Raw genomic sequence first — 19,956 nt, 5'->3', positions numbered from 1 at the left:
CCTCTCAAGGAGTTGATGATGGAGGGCCTAGAAGAATAAAAGCACTACTCTAGCAAATCACAAAATATCTGCCCGACGTTTATTTTCATGCAACATGTTCATAAATATATTTCTAGAAAAGGCAAAGCTCTAGGCCTTTTCGCACCTCTAGATGCTTTTCTGGTCTTGGTGAATACTCAACTTCTCTAAATTTTGGTTGATTGTTAGAATTATTAGCATGAGAAGCACAAACTTGCTAATGACTTCCCTGTGATCACACAGAACAAGGCAGAAGGTGTTAGGAATAGAACTGAGGACTCTTGATGTTTCGTTTCTTGCACTAATTATTAAGCACATCTCCTTCCTCTCTATTAGCTGTACAAAAGGTGTCGCTGGTAAACCATATGTTTATCAGGCAGAAAATGTGCAGCATGGTCTCTCTCCTCACTGTCAGTGAGCACAGCATTTAAAAAGCACAGTTTTGGAACAGTAGAGATTCAGAATGCCATGAGGCTGTTGCAGCTACACCAGGCTCAGAGCCCCGGAGGTGGAAGAGAGGCAACTGCCCCGGAGGTGGAAGAGAGGCAACTGCTATGGTTATGTGAGCTTCCTAACCAGCACAAGCCAATACTTCACCACCTGTCTGGTGGTGAATCCTACAGAAATAAGGATTGACCTGGACATGCAGATAATTTAAAAATATGTATATTTTCATGATTGATTTTATAAAGCTGTCACCCATTTCCCATTCATCTCATCCCTTTAAGCTAAAATAAAATACTTGTGGCAGCAAGGCTGTGAAAAGCCAGTGATTATAGGCTACTTTAACAATAATGCCCCAGTTAGAGTCTGGTGGTTTGTTAGAACAGGGAACACCCTCAGCTTTGCTTTGAGCTATTAATTAACCAACCGGTCATTAACTGCAGCTAACAATTGATTTAGAAGGAATTATTGCTTAAATAGCAGGAGGTATTTAAGAGGAAAATAAATTAAAACAAAGAACTGCTGGATCCTGAGAAAAAAATAGGAGTTCTTGAAATATAGAGAATAGTTGCAAGGGCTCTGTAATTATCAAGTGATAAACAGTCATTGAGAAGCACATTCCTTTATGTTTTTCCAGAAATAGTGACACTGTCTTATAATCAAGGACCCCACTGTCTTTACTAATTGAATGATCCAAAATGAACGATGCTATGAAAAGCATAACTGAAGTAGTAAATTGTCATTTTAGTGGATACCAAAACACTTACATGAATCACAACCACACTGTCTTGGTGATGTATTATGAAAGTTTAGTTTAGACACAAAATTTTGAAGTAAACAAAACAGCAGCGTATCTATCGCCCATTAGCTGAATCACATGGTGCCATTCCTGTATGACTTCAAGGACATTGTTTCCACCCTCTATCTGTCCTTTGCCTAGTTTATTTTAAAGGCAATAGTGTCTCTTGATAATTCTCCTGTTCCTATTACCTTGAGAATCAGGTTTACAAGGGTTATTAGTTTTGATACAAAGCAGCAATGAGAAAACTAAGAGGAACCAAAGAAACTACAGAAATTTTGCAATTTTGAGTGAATGATTTCCCCTTTCACTAAAGTCAGCTTTAAGAATTACTGTAACCAATAATGTGGTTTGCATGGCACCATGTTAATTGAAACCTGTGCATACTGGAACCGAGGCCCCACTCCACGCAATTCTGGAATGCAGTATTGGTTAACATAGTATGGTGTAGAGCAAGGGCTACCTATAGTGAAAGAGACTTGAGAACTTGAGATTCCTTAACAGACTGACTTAGAATTAGCATTATTAAATGCATAAAAGAATAAAATATAGAAATATAACAAAATTTCATTAATAGAGTCTATTTTAAAAATTGTTTTTCTTCCATCACAAACTCTTCGAATATTGAAGTCAATGATAAGAAATATGAAAGTAAATCAAAATAACTTATTTATTTATTATTAGGATGCTTCTTGATTTGACTATGACTTTTCTTTTCTTTTCTTTTTTTGTCAGAGAGAGCATAAGGAAAGGGCAGAGGGAAAAGGAGAGAATCCCAAGCAGGCTTCATGCTGAACAAGAAGCCTGCCACAGGCCTTGATCTCATGACCCTGAGACCATGACAGGAGCTGAAATCAAGAGTCAGATGATTAACTGACTGAGCCACCAAGGTACCCCTTGACCATGACTTACTATGTTACTCTTTGTTTTTTCCATTTCATCAATTTCTCATTGTTTGTTGGAGGATATGGCTTCCACGGTTGTGATGGTTAATTTTATGTGTCAACTTGGGCACTGATTTTAAATGAGATTAATGTTAAAAGGGTGAACTTGGGTACCTGAGTAGGACAGTGGTTGAATGTCTGCCTTTGGCTCAGGTTGTGATTCCAGAGTCCTGGGTTGGAGTCCAGCATCAGGCTCCTGGTAGGGAGCTTGCTTCTCCCTCTGCCTATGTCTCTGCCTGCCTCTCTGTGTCTCTCATGAATAAATAAATAAAATCTTAAAAAAATAAAAATAAAATGGTGAACTTTCGGTAAAGCAGATTGCCATCCACAATGTGGGTGGGCCTCATATAGTCAGTTGAAGGCCTGAATAAAACAAAAGACCAACCTCCCTGAGCAAGAGGGACTTCTTCAGCAGACTGTCTTCAAACTTACCCTGTACCATTGACTCTCCTGGGTCTCTAGCCTGCCAGTCTACATCCCTCTGTCTCATATATATATCAGTTTTAGCACATTTATAGATTCCATGTGGCCATCAGCACATGTGGCCTATTCTTATAAAGAATAGGTTTGGTACTCCAAAAAACTACCTCAGCCTGCTCCTTTGCGGTTACACTCCAAGCTCTTTTCCATTCCAAACCCCTGACAATGAGCGATCTGTTCTCTAGTAAGGTCAATATTGTTTTTGGCTTTTTAAGTATGTTACATTAATGAAATCACACAGTATATAACCTTTTGATACTGGCTCCCTTACTTAGGATAATGCCTTACAATTTCAACTAAGTTGCTGCATATACATCAATAGTTTGTTCCTTTTTATTGTTGAGTAGTATTCCTAAGTCTGCCTATGGTCTTTTTATATACAAGAAATGTATTTGTCTACATGTTTATTGATATGTATTGAGATTTTAAAATAGATACATTTTCTGTGATGCTTTTTAAAAAATATCCATAACATGTTATGAAAAGCATATTATTTTGACATAAGAGTTATAAGTATGGCCCAGCTTATTTATTAAAAAAATCATATTTCGAATTTTCTCTTTTACACAGTCTATAATTTATTTATCTTATCTTGTTATTACTATCTAGTTAAGGTTATCAAATTAACAAATCTGTTCTCTTTATGTTTTACCACTGTTTTTATTCTAGTAGCCTCTTTATCTCTACACACATTTTCTTTTTCTTCTTTTTTTTAAAAAAGATTTTATTTATTCATGAGAGACACACAGAGAGAGGCAGAGACAAAGGGAAAGGGAGAAGCAGACTCCCTGGAGGGAGCCTGATGTGGGCTCGATCCCAGGACCCCAGGATCATGACCTGAGCCAAAGGAAGAGGGTTAACCACTGAGCCACCCAGGTGCCCCTACACATATTTCCATATACTTGTTTTGTATTATGTAGGTGTCTGGTGTACATGTCTGTACCCTTATTTGTTGAAACACATGTTATTTAATTATAATAACACTGAAATATATTTTATCTTGTAGACCATTTTCCTTTTATTTCTCCTTAGCTGTGATATTGTTTAGGATTTTTAAATGTGTGTATTATTGAGTCATGATGTTTGGAATAAAATGTGAGAGGTTTATAGACTAAGACTAGCAGGTACACTCATGTATAGTCGACACACTAATATTACATTAGTTGCAAGTGTATAACCTAATGATTCAAAATCTCTATACATTATTCTGTGCTTACTACAAGTGTAGCTACCATCTGTCACAATACAATGCTATTCTAACATCACTGACTATATTTCCTATGCTGTGTCTATTATTCCTGTGACTTACTCATTCCATAACTGGAAGTCTGTATCTCCCACTCCTTTTCTACCATTTTGCCCAGGCCCCTACTTCCTTCCCTCTGGAAACCATCAGTTTGTTCTTTGTGTATAGGTCTGATTCTGCTTTTTGTTTCATTCATACATGGAATCTAAAAAAACAAATAAATGAATAAACAAACAAAAGGCAGAATCAGACCTATAAATAGATAACATACAAATTTTATTTCAATGTATGAAAGAAGTAATTTTTTTAAAATATAGGACATTAATTCAGATAGTTTTACTTTAAACTTTATGCCTGTAGCTACTTAAATACCACTTGCTTTGCCTTCTCAAGACATTACAGCCTCTTGGTTTGACTAGATAATTTCTAACTTCCCTTCATATTCAGAGAATTTAGAATATGCAATTATGCACATGAATTTTCTTTTCATCCATGTTCTATTAGTCAGTTTAGGGTACATTATGTTGCAGTAATAGACAGCCCCTAAGTTTTAGTGACTTTTAATGATAGGATTATTTCTTGTTCATGTTACATGACCATTATGAGTCAGTTTGATGCCTTCAAACTGTCTTCATTTGGAGACTGAGGATGAAAGAGAAACATCAACCTAGGATATGAAGGTCTTGCCATACAGAAAAAAGAACAATGTTGGACCAAATGATGTTTCTTAAACCATTTTTTGAAAGTGTTTCATGTTAGTTCCACTCACATTTCATTAATTAAAATAACTGTGTATTTAAGTTTGAAGTTTGATCCTCATAAGAGGAAGGGTCAGCAAATATATTTGAGTAATGATACATTTTACCATATATGGCTCACACGTATTATTTCATTTTTATTATTTTGTTATTTTAACGATGAACGTATATGGAGGTTATATTTTATGACCATATATTGACTGATTATGTGTTAGGCACTGTTTTAAGTATTTCATATCATGTTTATCTTCTTTAACTGAACCATCAAAACAACCATAAGAGATAGCTAACATTTACAACGGTTAAGAATTTGCAATAAAATCAATTTCATCTTAACAAATTTTATATAATCCTAGCCCACAGACTATCAGTAAACTTCTGATGTAGCTATTTTTCACAGTTTACTTTTTAATTGCTTTTTTTCTTAGGGAGAGAGAGCATGCATGAATCTGGGGTTCAGGTGAGGGGAAGAGGGAGAAGGAGAGAGAAAAAATCCCGAGCAGTCTCCATGCCCAACACAGAGCCCCAAGTGGGACTTGATCTCAGGAACCTGAGTTCATGACCTGAGCTGAAATCAAGAGTTGATTAACTGATTGAGCCATGTAGGCACCTGTAGTCAAAGGTTTACTTTTTAATTGTAAGCTTGTGAAAGTACCTAGGCAACTTATCAAATACACTGCAGAGAAACGTCACATGCAATTAGTTACTTCATAGAGTTTTTTTTTTTCTTTTTAATTTCTCTACAGTGCTAAGAGTGTCTTAAAGAGAGAAATCATCTTTGAATGTCTATTGTAGCTGGTCCTATCCTTCCTGTCAATATCTTCTCTGCATGCCTATCTGAGCATCTCCAACAGCCAATAGTGCTGGCTGTTTCTCTGGTGACCAGAGTCTGCCAGTCTACATGCTAGATAGGCTAACAAGTGCCCAGAAGGTAGCACCTCCCAGGAACAGTGACCTTGCCCCTTTGTTGGAGTGACTCCATGAAATGCTGGCTCTCAGAGTTCCTTGAGGGATTGGGCTCTGATGCTCAGAACAGTATTCTGCACAATAACCCTTTTTATTGGCTTCCTTTCTTCCCTATTTCACTTTCCCATGCCCTTAGTGATGCTTTCTGGAATCACTCAAATGAACTCAAAGTATTTACACTCATATCCTTATCTCAGGATCCACTTTTGGGGGGAACTCAATCTAAGATGCTTATCATGTGGATTAAGGCCTGGAAAGTATTATGTCCTTAGTGAATGTCGATAATAACAGTCAAAAGAAGCAGAAAAGAAATTATCTTCGTGAAAAATATTGCCCAATGGAAACATGTAAAGTCAGTTTTTAAATTTAATATTTCTTTCAGTGTTTCTAACCAAATAATCTTCTTATAATTTAACATATAAAAATGTTAGCATCTCTTATATTTTCATATTTCTGATAGCTTCTCACACCTGCTATCCTTAGTCTATCAACCTCTCACATTTTATTCCAAATTTTAAAGTCCTACAAAGGAACATTCCATGAAAATTAAAAATAATAACAACAGTAGTCAATATTTATGGTTTGCTCTGTGCTGTCTTAAGTGCTTCACATGTATTAATTCATTTAAGCACCATAACAAATCCAGGGGTATGGTATTATTATTTATCCATCAGTTGGTTGATTAGGAAACACACAAAGAAAACAAAATTATTATATTTGGATGATAAACTTGAATATTTAGAAACCTAAAAGAACACTCTTCAAAACTAATAGAATTAATAAAGTAGTTTAATAACAGAGTCAGAAAAATACTTCAGGAGACAAGAGGATCAGACAAGATTTATCACTTCCCTGCCTCATAGGTTCTTTTATAACCTATCCAAGGACAACCCCTACCTATGACTACAAACAACTGGGCCAGGAAGCACATAGTCTGATGTCAAATAGGAAGGCCTTCTTTGAGAATTTAAGCCAAGAGACATGGAGAGTGGTTCAATTTGTGGCTGGAATGAGGATCATGTCAAGCCAAAGCTGGAACCTTATCAAACCAAATCCAACCACAAGCTAGACATTATCATGATGAGCAGAAACTATGAGGAAGCAGAGAAAGCCAACTAACTAGTAAAGAGGAGAGACATTTGAGTTGAGCAGACACTTGGCCTGAGATCCAACTAAAAGGACATATCTGTACCAAGAACTTAGGGCCAAAAATTCCAGGAGGGATGACATCAAGTACAAAGATGCAGAGGCTGAGCAAACTTAGTAAAGATGAGGCATAGAAAAAAGGGTAGAGGGTAGGATCTGTGTGAGCTTAGAGAGGGTGATCCCAGATAAGGGCAGTGGGGTAGCAGCCAAGCGGAGTGGGGGCTGGAGGGCTGTGGTGAGAGATTTGAATTCCTTTATTGGGAAGCCCAACCCAGCTCTGTTCTGCCTCCCTTTGAAGCTGTTCCCATTGGCCTCGTTGAATGGAATCTCACCTTCTTAAGAACATTCACAGGCATACACCTCTAGCAATTGGCATATAAAACCCTGAATTGCAGATTTTCCTTTTACATGGTTTATCTTCCCAAAGATGTTTAGTCTTAGAAATCAGGAGCCATGAATCTTTATATGGTTTAGAGACAGTAGTGAGCTGGGATGGACGTCAGTGTACCATATATATTTGTTGACTCAACGAAAGGGACACTAATGACATATTCCCTACCAGTGGCCAGAGTTTCTTACTAGGTTTTCTCCATAGAAGTTCTATGGCACAGTATGTGGCATGAAACTGTTCACTGAGGCTCTCCTTGTCAAATTGGTGTATCAGTAAAACTGATGATCAGGAGCCAATAACATCTTTTTTGTTAGGGTTTTGTATATTTGAGTAGCTGGGAAATGAGGAGTATCATTTTATAAATCTAGGAAAAATTACACAGCCTTTTAAGTAACATTTACTGAACCCCTACCACAGGGAAGTATTGTGTTTATTGTTTTACAAGCGTTTCTTGGTTAATCTTCAAGCACCCTATGAAAGCACATCTAGTATGTGGCAAAATCAGTCAACCGGGAGGGTCAGTTAAATCTGAGTTCATAATTTAACCAGCAGACTAAAGTTGTTCTAGGTTGCTAGGTTGCCTGGATGGAAGAGAGAGAGATTTCCCTTTTACTTTTGTTCTTAAACTTAATTATACATCTAGCACATTCTCCCTGTTGTAGGATTACCTTATATATGGGTAGGATTTTGACTTTTCTCTAATGTTCATGAGGCCAAAGGATTCAAACGTGTAGAAATGAATTCATCCAGCAGTCTTGCTCTTCCTATGGTACCTTCCCAATCTTCAATTTTTTTTTTCTAGCAGTGATTAGTTTTTACAAGTGGAGTATACTTTTAGCAAAAGAAACTTTTCTGTTAAACCTGTATTTATAAGAAAGTACATGGAAAATATGTCACATTTTTCTATTGAAGAAGAAAAATTATCCATTAAGAAGTCTTCTGAAACCTTTGACAATAAGCATTTTTGCCCATATTTAAGGTTTATATCAAATATTTGAAAATTTGAAAAACATTGGATTAACGATAATTAAAATTTTATCTGAATGGGTGGCATCATAATGTGTCAACTTCTTTTTTGTCTTTGAAAACTATTAACTGGTAAACAGGATTTACAGGAACACCGCAGGTTTAACAGTTGTGATTATATGAATAATAAAAACAATATCAACTAAGAATAATTTCTTTGGAACTTTTTCCAAGTTAGAACCAGCTCCATCAAATTGCAGTTAATCTTAGCTACATTCTATCATAAAGACCTGTGATTTCAAATAGAACCTTTTTTTCAGCCTTAAACCTTCAGGATGTGATATAATTGGAGAAGGACTCAGCTGTGTGGCTGTAGTTGGCTGTGGATGGTGCTCAGAAAGCTTTAAGTCTGTTTTTCAAGGACCATCACCCACAACATGCTAGAAACCTCAGTTTTATCCAGCAGAAAATTAAATAAAATAATTAAATTAAATAAAAGAATACTTCTTTATGTTAAAACAAACATCGATATATGATGGAATAGAAAGTGAAAGTGACACTCATTAAAAAAATTGAACACAGGACTTCAAAATATGTTAGGTTGAAATGACGGGATTCAGATTTCAATTCTTTCTGTCATTTGAAAAATAATCGACCTCATTTAAGACCCAGTGTTAACCAGTCTGATATGATTTGAATCTCGGTTTTGCTATTTCCTGACTGTGTGCCTTGGGCAAATTATTTAACCTCTCTGAATCTCAGTTGCCTCTTCTATAAAATGGGGATGATACTGCCTCAGAGGTTCGCATGAGTAAATATTTGTAAATTGCTAAGAACTGTCCCTGGCACTAGTGAGTGCTAGATAAGTGTCTGATAATTGAATTACAAGAAATTAAGTCGGAAACACAGCAGTAAGTTTTGAGAAAATTTAACTGCTATCAACATGAGGAGGATTGGCTCTGAGAATAACTGGATAATACACCCAAGACCCATTTCTGCTGCTCCCATGTTGCTTTCCTTTCTCTTCCTCAACTGGGAAATTATCTGTGACTATAGTCACCCTCACCGAGCATGTGAGGGCATCTTTTGATTTTAAATCCTTTGTTCTTTCAATTGTCCCACATATTCCCAAGGATATAGACATGTCTCAGAGCATTCTTAAATTTCTATGTGTCTATAAATCACCTGAAGATATTGCTAAAATACAGATTCTGATTCAGGAAAACTATGCTAGGGTTTTTGATTCTGCAATTTCCGATAAGCTCCTAGGTAACGCCTCTGGTGCTAGTTTTAGGATCACACTCTGAGTGGCAATGTCCAGCAGTGTCCTGGTATATTTTACCATCTACAAAAACAAATATCCAGCATAATTTAAAATATGTGCTTCTACTTTGGGTCCCAGACCCATATAAAGTGTCTCATATAGTATTGTGGCCAAGAGATCTCTTCTGCTCTTAAATATCTCATGACTATGAGGAAAATGACCGGAATACAACAATGACATTTTAAATGATTGCCCATCTGCTCCTTTTCTGGTGCTGGGAGGTGAGCAGAGAATTTTAAAAACCTCCCCCACCCAATTTGATTTCCTCCATGAACATTTGACAATGGAATTTTCAGAGAAGGTGTGTTCCATAGTTCTAGGCAGAGACTCTTCCCTGGATCCAGCAACATATGGCAGGCCTGTGGGTGGCACTGTAAGCAGGTAGGGAAAAGTGTGATTTTCTGGCAGCGAGGCACAGGCTTTTGACAATCTGAGTTAGGCCCTCAGTAGTAGCAGCAGGAGAAGGGATGGGGTCAGGAGGAGAGATGGAACAGGAACCCCTTTCCATGGGCTATGCCAGCATTTTGGGGCTCAAATTAACAGCACAGTTCCAGGGGAAATATTCACAAATATTCTTACCTGTGGGAGACTCACAGAAGGCTCCTTCCATCCTCTCCACTCCTCCCAGAATTCTGTGAAAACATATCAACAATGTTATGAGGGTAACGAACTCATAAAACAATCATTGGTTTTTCAACTTTTAAGGTTCCACTCAGTAACTGGCTCATTGGATGTTTGTCAGGTAATCAACTGCCTAAAAATTCTTCCCAGGGAAAAGTTTCCATTTTTCCTTTTTTTTGAAAATATCTTTTTTAGAGCAGTTTTAGGTTTATAATAAAATTGGGAGGAAGGTACAGAGATTTTCTATATACCCCCTGCCCCCCAACCACACATAGCCTCCCCTCCTATCAGCATCACTCACTAGAGTGATGCATTTTTTTTTTAAATCAAGGATGAACCTACATTGATGCATTGGAGCCACTCAAAGTTCATAGGTTACCTGGGGGCTCACTCTTGGTGTTGTACGTTCTATAGGTTTGACATAGATACATCAGGTATAATGATGTGGATACTTCATGCACTGCCCTAAAAGTACCCCCCTACCAATCCCTCACAACCACTGATATTTTATTGTGTCTGTAGTTTTGCCTTTTCCAGAATGTCATACAGTTGGAATTATACAGTATGTTGCTTTTTCAGATTGCCTTCTTTCATTTCATAAGATGTACTTAAGTTTCTTCCATGTCCTTTCATCATCTGATCTCTTATTTCCTACTAAACAGTATAGGAAACATTTTCTTCTAGGAAAAAATTCACCTTGAAAATGCTAGTTTACTTCAAATGCTTAAATATTTGAGGACTATAAGGAAATATTTTTAGAAAAAGTGGAGGTACAAAAATAAAATACAGATTCAGAAAACATGTATCAGGGAATTAGAACCTTCTATGCACCAGAAAAACTGTACTGCACCTAACATAATATTTTTTCCTGATTTTGAGGCTTTTGGGGCCTTCCCAGAGTGGCTGCATCCCAGGAGGAATAATGAACATGCTGCTCTGCTTTATATGTAGGTATCCCAGGCTACCAAGCATCTACGTCCAGCAAGTGCCATCTGCTGCTCCTGGCAGTAACCAAGGCCACAGGTGGAACAGGTGGAAGTCCTCCTTCAACTCCTCAGCTCCCGGGGCTCACCCAGCTGGGTGTTTGCACAGGTGGCTCTGTCACAGCCTGCTGTCCTGTACCCTGGATTCGGGACAAGTCCTGGGAAAATTTGCTTCATACCTTACCATCTTTGACCACTTGCTCTGATTACTGTCATGGCTTTGAAATGATCTAACATGTCATCCAAAGTGCAAAAGCCCATTCTTAAACAAGATCAGAGAACTCACAACCCCAAATCCTTTGTTACTTTATATCAATCTGGGTGTCAGGACTTTCTCATTCTTGGATTAGTTTCTTGGAACCATACAATTTCCCCTTTAATTCTTTTCGTTCTCCTTTCTTCCACCTTTCCCATCTGCACTCCTCTACTCTGAGACCCACTTCACCATTAAATCATTTGCCAGGGGAATAATTTCTCATGTACCTCTCAAGGCTTCAGACTTGGTGTTCATAAAATGAGGATAATAATTATCCTGAGGGACAATGTCACTGAAATCACTTTGAAAATGGTTAAATGTTCAATTATCAATTTTTACTGTTAAATAAGGAAATAGCAAACAAAATCTAAGAACCCCAGTAATTCCACAACCTTCTAAGAGAAGTTGGACTCTAAAATTGCTAGAGCTACATGTACCCTTTCATTGATGATGAACATTCTGGAACAATTATATTTTCTTTGATTTGCTCTTTCCCTACCTTCTTGCTTTTCTGTTTATCCTTCTCTTTCCTCTCCCTTTTCCCATTTTTCCTAACCATCTCTCTTTCCAATTTCTTGCTTTTCTTTCTTCTCAGAATAAGCATGGAGAGGATTGTGATTGGCTTGAAGCAAGATTTCTGTGACTAAATGTGTTAAGGGTAGATTAAAGTGGTCCAAGACAATCGTATCTTATGCCTCTATAATGGCAGTCCTTAGCACAGCTTGCCAAGTATTTCAGGTTCTTCGTGTTTTGAAAACACAGTAAGATTATATTTCCTAGACCGCTTGTAATTGAGTGGGACCATGTGACTAGTTCTGGCCAATGAGGTATGAGCAGACAACATATATGTCATTTCCAGGCTGGCGCAGCCAGTTGTTGATATAAAACTCTCCAGAACTGTATCTTTCTGGTACAGCAACTGAAAATGTTGGAGATGATACCTATGTTATCAGCCTGAGCCCATGAATGATTACAAGTAACAGCTCTTAAGAGACCTGTGGTGAATGTATAATCACGAGGAAGAAAGAAACCTTACTTTTTAAGACAGATTTTGAAGATTTTTTAGTAAAGTAGGAATTAGACTTTCCTGATGTCTAAAAGGAAACTTCCACTGAATAGTAAACTTCTCCAGAGAAGAGAAGAAAGGAAAGAAGGGAACTGTTTTTACTTTGAGGTTATTGTGTGCCCCTGCTAGGTGCTTTCATAACAACACATTACATTATTATTAAACTGACCCAAAGAATTCAAATTATAGCTACTTCAGTATTTTAAAGAATTGTAATACTACATATCCATGAGCATCTTTTAACACAATAATTTTTAAGCCATAGGTAACTAAGATAATAAATAACTTCAGTGGAAAACCTAGATTTTAACAAAGGTTAAAACGGCCATAATGTGAATCTCAAGAGAGAATGTGAAAGTAAATGGTTATCATTTATTCATTCAAACATCTGCTTATTTGATCAAATATTTATTAAGCACCTACTTGATTAGGTATCGTGTTAGATGCTAACAAACAGTAACCACCTTAGATAAATCCTTTACAGTAACTGGAGCCACTTTCCATTTATTATCTCACTAACCTCATAAAAGCAAAATGTTCATTCAATTTTGAAGATGAAGATGAGAAACAGGAATCAACTTGATCAAGCTCACTCAGGTAGGTAGTAATAGAACCAAGATTTAACCCCTATTTTCACACAAAGTCAATCTTAAATATTTGATAGTTATAGAAAAAGACTATTGGGGAAAAGTTCAAAATGGAAATGTACTTATAAAATGTATCATTATCTGTATGCTGAAGAAAGGAATTTTTACCCTAAGCAATGGATGCCTTAGCTCGTAGACCTCTGAAATTGTAGACAACCCTTAGAAGATCCTGAAAGTAGTCAATGACCTAAAAAACATTCAGAAAAATCCCTCTACAATTATATTCTTCTTAGACTAGCTAAGAGACGATAGAAATCCATTTTCAACATTTTATTTTCCATTAATTTCAGCATTATTGAGGAAATAGTCATTATATTTACTTTCTTCTTTTTGTATTTGTAAAATAAAAAGATAGAAAAATATAAAGCAAGTCAAAACTTATTTGGAATTTTTTTCTGTATTTTACTAATGACAAAACTGGAGGGGCACTCTTGCTTCAATATTCTGGTTTGTAGAAATATGGAATAGCAGAGATGGAAGAGAAAATAAGAAGTCATCTGAACCTCCACTTTGTTTAGAGATGTATAAACTGACTCTCAGTCAAGGACCAATGGCTTCGCTGTGGGACTGGGACCAGAACTCAAACCTGCAGTCCCCCACCATTGATCAGTCACACTGGAATCCATTTGAAGAAAAATGAATTCACTCTCCCTTCAATTTTGATTCAAATGGTATATCACTACATTTCAAAACATCTTACTAGACATATCAGTAGATTAGAATGTGATAATTTAGGCGCTTGAGTCATTTAAAAAGTGTTCTATTCACAGCAGGAAAATTAGAATGTTGAGATGTAACATTAGCACAACAGAAGTTACCACAGCGAAAACAAAACCTTCTGCCCTGTGTCATGAGCTACCATCTAGCTGAGGTAAAATATGTGTCAAAATTCTTCTCAGTACATATTGATAAACACAAAATTAATTTACACATATAATTGGCATTGGGATTTACTTTACATATTTTATTTTCCTCTCTTTTCTACAAACTAATGACATTGAAACTGATACAGTACCCTGAAAGGAACTGAGAGCCAAAGCACATATCAAGAGCCCTGAAGTGTAGGTCTACCTCAGCTCATTGAGTTGTTGGTTATGACCTCTTGGGCCACTTCTCTGAATCTTGGTTCCCTTGTTTTTAAAATGGAGATATTGGACTCCATTCTCCAGGATGCCTTCAAGCTCTAGCATTCTTCAAAGGCTTATTGGTCAAGCTACTGGCAGGGTTCAAAATTGGTCACCAGTTAGTTCAAGAAGAGGCTGCTGTAAGTGGCTTATTTTCAGATTTTGGGCAAACAAATGATGAGGGGGTACCCAGGCATTAGCAATAGTGGAAAGCTTTTACCAGCCTTATGTTTGAAGGAAGGAGGTAAAGAAATAGATACCAGAGCTTAAGGAGCCCTTGGACTCTGGATGAAGGGCTACTAGCACCGGGCTCTGGTTGATGTGTTTTGAGAAGGATATGCTGCCAGAAACACAGCCTCAAAACAAGGAGGAGTCAGGGAAGAATTAATCTGATGACCTTTCTTTCCTCCAGCTTTCTAGTATCCTATCCCTCAATGGCCAAAGCCAATTAGAAGCAAGAAGCTTGGTGAAGCTGGGGTCAGCCTGGCTGACCTCTGACCCCAAAGGTCAGCCAACCAGGGCAAGCCCAGGGACGTGAAGGATGAAGAAGGATGTCGGTAGTGGGGGGAGTGGAACTACACAAATTCTGATATCAAATAAGCTTTTATTATCAATTTCTTCTCTTTACTTGAAATTCAGATAAATCTTAATGAAATGTTTTCTTGGATCTCTTTTTGTGTTGACCATTGCATTCCTTCAAAAACACCTCAATAAGAACAAAAAATAAGTACTCACGAAGGCATAATTCAACTCTTTTTATTTCATTTCTTTTTTACTAACGTTACTTCATTTTGTTCCTTCTGTTATCTAGCTCACTAGTGAAGTCTTTTCCCTCCTGATATAGTTCACAAAGCCTTGGTTTTAACATACCTTTTATTTTATAGTTTTTTATTTTTTTAAAGATTTTATTTATTTATTTGTTAGAGGTACACACATGGAGAGAAAGAGACATAGGCAGAGGGAGAAGCAGGCTCCCTATGGGGAGCCGGGTGCAGGACTCAATCCCTGGACCCCAGGATCATACCCTGAGCTGAAGGCAGATGCTCAACCCCTGAGCCACCCAGGCATCCCTATATGCCTTTTAAATTCCACTCTGCTCATAATCCAGGCACCTTTTCTAAAATCCTCTGTAAAACCAATATGTTAAAAAAAATCACGTCCCCTATTAGGGGGAGGAATAAATGACATTCTTAAATTTAAATAGTTGTATAAACAGCAAAGATGGATGCAGTTCACTCTGATCAGATAATGTTTGTCAGGTTGCACATGTATTCTGGAACTGGGATGATGTGTCAAATCTCACACCATGCATTTTGTGTGCACCAGTAGGTGGCATGCATAAATACCGTGCAGCACAGCACCCATCTGCGTGGGATCCCTTCTACTGAAAGTCCCTGCAGGGAGCAACCCTGGTTCCCATAAAGTCAGGTTTTGCAAAGAATTGCATTTATCTTTTACTTTGATTCAACTCCCTGCAAAAGTTTCTCTAGGATACAGTGTCACTCTTACCAGGTCAAATAAGCCAGGTGGGGTGCCATTGAAGAAAATCTAGCTTTGAATGTGAGCCAAAAAAAATCAAAGTGGAAACATAAATGTCAGAGGACTAGAGAGCAAATGCCAGGTGTCCCCCTAGTTATCACTAACATCAATATTTCACGTGCAGTGGTTTTATCCAAGCTCACACAAGATAGAGAAGCCATTGTCAATAACCTAAAGACTAATACAGAGCAAATGTCATCTTGTCCCTAGATCAGCTCCAGAGAGGTATAGACAACAGGAATAACTTTTTTGTTGTACAGTTTTGGAGGGGGAATAGGGACTATCATCAATGAGTTGTGGAGACAAATGGAATTTGTACTCTCAGAAAGTGAAGGGTGGAGATCTACTTTTAATAAATCTTAACTGAGGTTGGCTTTTGGAATTATGCAATTGATGCATAATTCTGGTTTCCCCCAGTGATGAGAGACAGCCAGCTTATTGTACATGAAACTCATGATTTCCTCATGCTCTATGAGATACAGGCTTGGAACCTGTGACTCAGGAAAGTGGTGGTATTTGTGGCCTCCATAGTTAGTATGCTACATACACTTGCTCTTTTTCTCACACAGGATGCCCATTGTCCTTTGAGTAATATTAGAAGAATGATTCCTTTGGGTATTTTTTAAAACAGCTTCTGCATTTTAAAAATTCTCTTTTGGGATGCCTGAATGGCTCAGTTGGTTAAATGTCTGCCTTTGGCTCAGGTCATGATCTCAGGTTCTGAGATTGAGCCTCACATCAGGCTCTCTGCTCAGCGGCGACTCTGTTTCTCCCTCTTCCTCTCCCTCTGTGGTCTTTCTCGCTCTCACTCTCTCTCAAATAGATAAATTAACTAAAATTTTTGAAAATTCTCTTTTGAAATGGAAACTGAGCTATTTAGATATTCTTTTTGTCCTCTATCTGCTTGTCTAAGCAATTGTCAATAACACACTGTCCTGGAGGTGGGCCATTCAATCAAAGAACAATTGGGGAGAAAGAAGTCAATCTGTAGTTTTAAATAAGGATATTCTAATTCCAACTCTGAGATGAATAAGCAGGCAATCATGGAGTGTGATATCCCTCCAGCTGAAAGAGTGCAATCTTATACTGTAGAAGGTACTCTCTATTTCTGTTGGTTAAGCCTCCTTCTTCCATCTCCCTGTTTTTGCAAGAACAAATAGGGGAATAGATTTCTCCTCTAGATCCTGTGTGTGTGTGTGTGTGTGTGTGTGTGTGGTGTGTGTGTGTGTGTGTGTGTGTAGTAAGGGTGTGGGGAGGAAAGAGAGAGACATTGGAGATTGAAGGACTGGTATTTGGATGAGGTTAATGACAGTGGTCAGAAAGGAAAGAGTTAAACTTTTGAAAATCCTCCATCAGTAGAAAGGATAAAAAAATCAATGGAATAAAACTATTTTTTTTTTTTTTATAAAAGAAAGAAGGTCAAGTTGTGGAAAAAACAAAATGGAGGCATTTTTACTAAATATTAGATTTTTGAGTTTTGAAACAATCTAGTAAACAAAACAATGGAAAGAAATAAGAAAATGGAATATAAAAAAGTAAATTTTTGACAGCCTTTTCTAGTCAAAATTTTATAACAACAGAAGTTCTATAAGCTCCCTGAGGACACAGAGAGATAGCCTGGATATTTTTAGGATTGGATTATTTATGTCTATTTATTAAAAATACATTATGGCATTTAAATTTAATGAATACAAAACAGTAGTCATAAATACCAGAGGAAAGAGTTAGGTTAATTTGGGGACCTAAAGGGATAATTTTATTTGGGTCATAAAACCCAAATGGTAGGTCCTAGTGGTGTTTCTAAGAGGGTATTTAAGAAAAAAAAAAAAAAAAAAAAAAAAGAAAATCACAGACTCTACAGAGGCTATCTTTTCTCTGACCCTGAGAGTACTTTCATTTAAATGACAAAATGTCTTATTGTGGAACGTGACTGTTAAGATCAATTACGTGACCCATATAAGAAAAAAATATATTTTCCTGTATGTGAACCAGTTTTCTAGCTAAGTATATTTTCATGTCTACATAATCATATCTGTGTGTGTCAAGCTACACAATTTTCCCTTGGCAGCTTGAAACCGTTTGGAATATTTTGGAAATTATATAACTAATTGTTCATAATTTGATATCTAGGTTGTTGAGTGTTTCTAGGCTGAAGGGTAACCTTTCAGATCCAAAGAGAAAAATATCTGGTCAGATATGTTTACTTTAATAAGATAAACAGGCTTGCCATTAGCCTCTGTGGTACCATTTGTTAATTAAGAAAAGACTCCCTGTCCCCTCACCCCCCCGGTTTAGGTGTAGCTGCAAGCCACAGCTTGGCTCCTGAGCATGGGTGGATTTCAGCCCCCACTCACCCCTGCAGCCTGGCACTGTATTACAATACACAAACTTTGCAACAGTATGTCAGAGCCCTGAATATTAAGATGTTAAATGGCTGGCACTGGAATAAGGCTACAAGAGATTTTGCATGCATTTTTATCTCGCAACCAGTATTCTTGGTAAATTGATAATCAGTCTCAGATACCTGAATCACCCTACAGATGAGTAAGAGAAGAGGGAAGGTGTTCTCAGTCTTTTCTACAAAGTGGAATCTCCTCTATTGTTCTTCACTCATAAGGCTTTGTTTTGAGATAATCAGTTCAACAAAGTAATTGAACTCCTTAAGTAACTATTTGTTTGCATATTTTGATCTTTTAGTCAAGCTAATGTAACCACTAACAGAGCTTCTGATTGTCATATTGGGTCGATATGATTTTTAGTTTAGAAAAAATAAACATCCTTTTATTTAATCCATGTGTCTATTCCCCACATAAATGCATGATTTTCACATGACTTTTGCTTTTTATATTTATTTGTGTACTCTGAGGGTTTGAAACTCTAAATTAGGAATAACTACTCCAAACTATGTCATGAGCTATCTGTTCTTAAATTTATTCTGTTCTCATTATTGATAGTCCTGAACTATAATGTAGGAAGAATTCAAAGGGCAAAATTATGGGTATAGAATAGTTAAGAAGTGAGAATCTCTCTAACTCTTTTATTGATTTTCCAATGTCTGAAGATGAGAGATTCTGGCTAAAACTTTCCATTTTGCTTTAATTTTTCTGACATGAAGCATTTTAAGTATATGCCAAAAAGTAGATAGATATTAAGTAAGCCTTGCCTTTCCTTGCCTGACAAAGGAAAAAAAAAACTGTTCATCGTCTTTGGTTAGGTTTTACAAATTGGAAGGTATGAATAATTAGAGCTCCAGTGCATTATACTAAAGTCATCAGGACCTTGAATGAGTTGACTAGATTTAAAGGAAGGGAAATGAATCCCTAAGGAAAATTTGGGAAGGAGGGTATGAAATAAACTGACTGTGAATAGGAATAATGTTTCATTTATGCAAACTCCTTTTAAAAATCATATATAAACCTAGAAGAAAATATTTTAGAAATATGTGCATGTGTTGTAGGAAAAAATATGTATATGGTGGTATTGGGCCTTTGTCTTAAATAGAAAACAAACGTCAATATGTTTTAAGGTTTTTTTTTCCTAAGGAAAGACCTGGATAATATATGTCAGTGATTTTTTTTTAATATATGTCAGTGATTAATCATATTTTCGTCTTTTTTATTTAGGACAGATAATGCAAAAATGTTTGAGCAGATGCTGTTGGTACTCAGCAGATCTCCTTAGATCTGTCTGACTCTTTCTATGTGCCCATTCCCTGGCTTCAGTGTGTTGGCCCCTGGAAGCTTAGACCTCAATTCTCTTTGGAGGACTGCCCTTGGGCTATTGGTGCCATGGTGACTGCATGCACAACCAGCCAGCATCCCTCCCTAAAGGTTCACAGGTCCCCGATGATGATGCTCATTAAGGACAGACAGACACAGGTTTTGAAGGCTCGGCAAACTTGCCTTATGTTGGGGTAAATATGGGGGTAGAATTTAGATTCCAGAGCTCTACAGGATGAGACTGGTTTGGGGTTTTGCCTGAAGTTGCGCCCTCACTTGTCTTCTGTCTTGCCCTCCTCATCTCCTTTCTTCACAGGTTTCTCTCAGGAGCCCTTCTGTATTGAATTCTCACGTCATTGTCTTCTTCTGGTGAAGCTGACCCATGACAATATTCAAATATTATTGAGGTAAAAAAATGTTCACATGCATGTGAAGGTTTAATACATCTTGGATGCCATGATAATTTCAAGATAAGATAAAATAATGATGGTGTTTCCTCACCATCCTTCAGCAAGGACT

General features: G+C 37.1%; 1 long non-coding RNA gene across 1 annotated transcript in view; it reads left to right on the top strand.

The window, feature by feature from the left end:
* Window positions 1–19,956, top strand: part of LOC125754194 (uncharacterized) — a 53,158-nt gene that overhangs the window by 17,613 nt on the left and 15,589 nt on the right. The window contains exons 5-6 of the long non-coding RNA XR_007407784.1: window positions 1,997–2,151; window positions 19,754–19,844. This is a non-coding gene — a long non-coding RNA (uncharacterized LOC125754194). The remainder of the gene's footprint in view (window positions 1–1,996; window positions 2,152–19,753; window positions 19,845–19,956) is intronic.

Source organism: Canis lupus, chromosome 32 (genome assembly GCF_003254725.2).
Source record: "Canis lupus dingo isolate Sandy chromosome 32, ASM325472v2, whole genome shotgun sequence".
Classification (NCBI taxonomy): Eukaryota; Metazoa; Chordata; class Mammalia; order Carnivora; family Canidae; genus Canis; species Canis lupus.
Note: the sequence above shows the minus strand (reverse complement) of the source record. Positions and strands in the feature narration are given on the sequence as shown.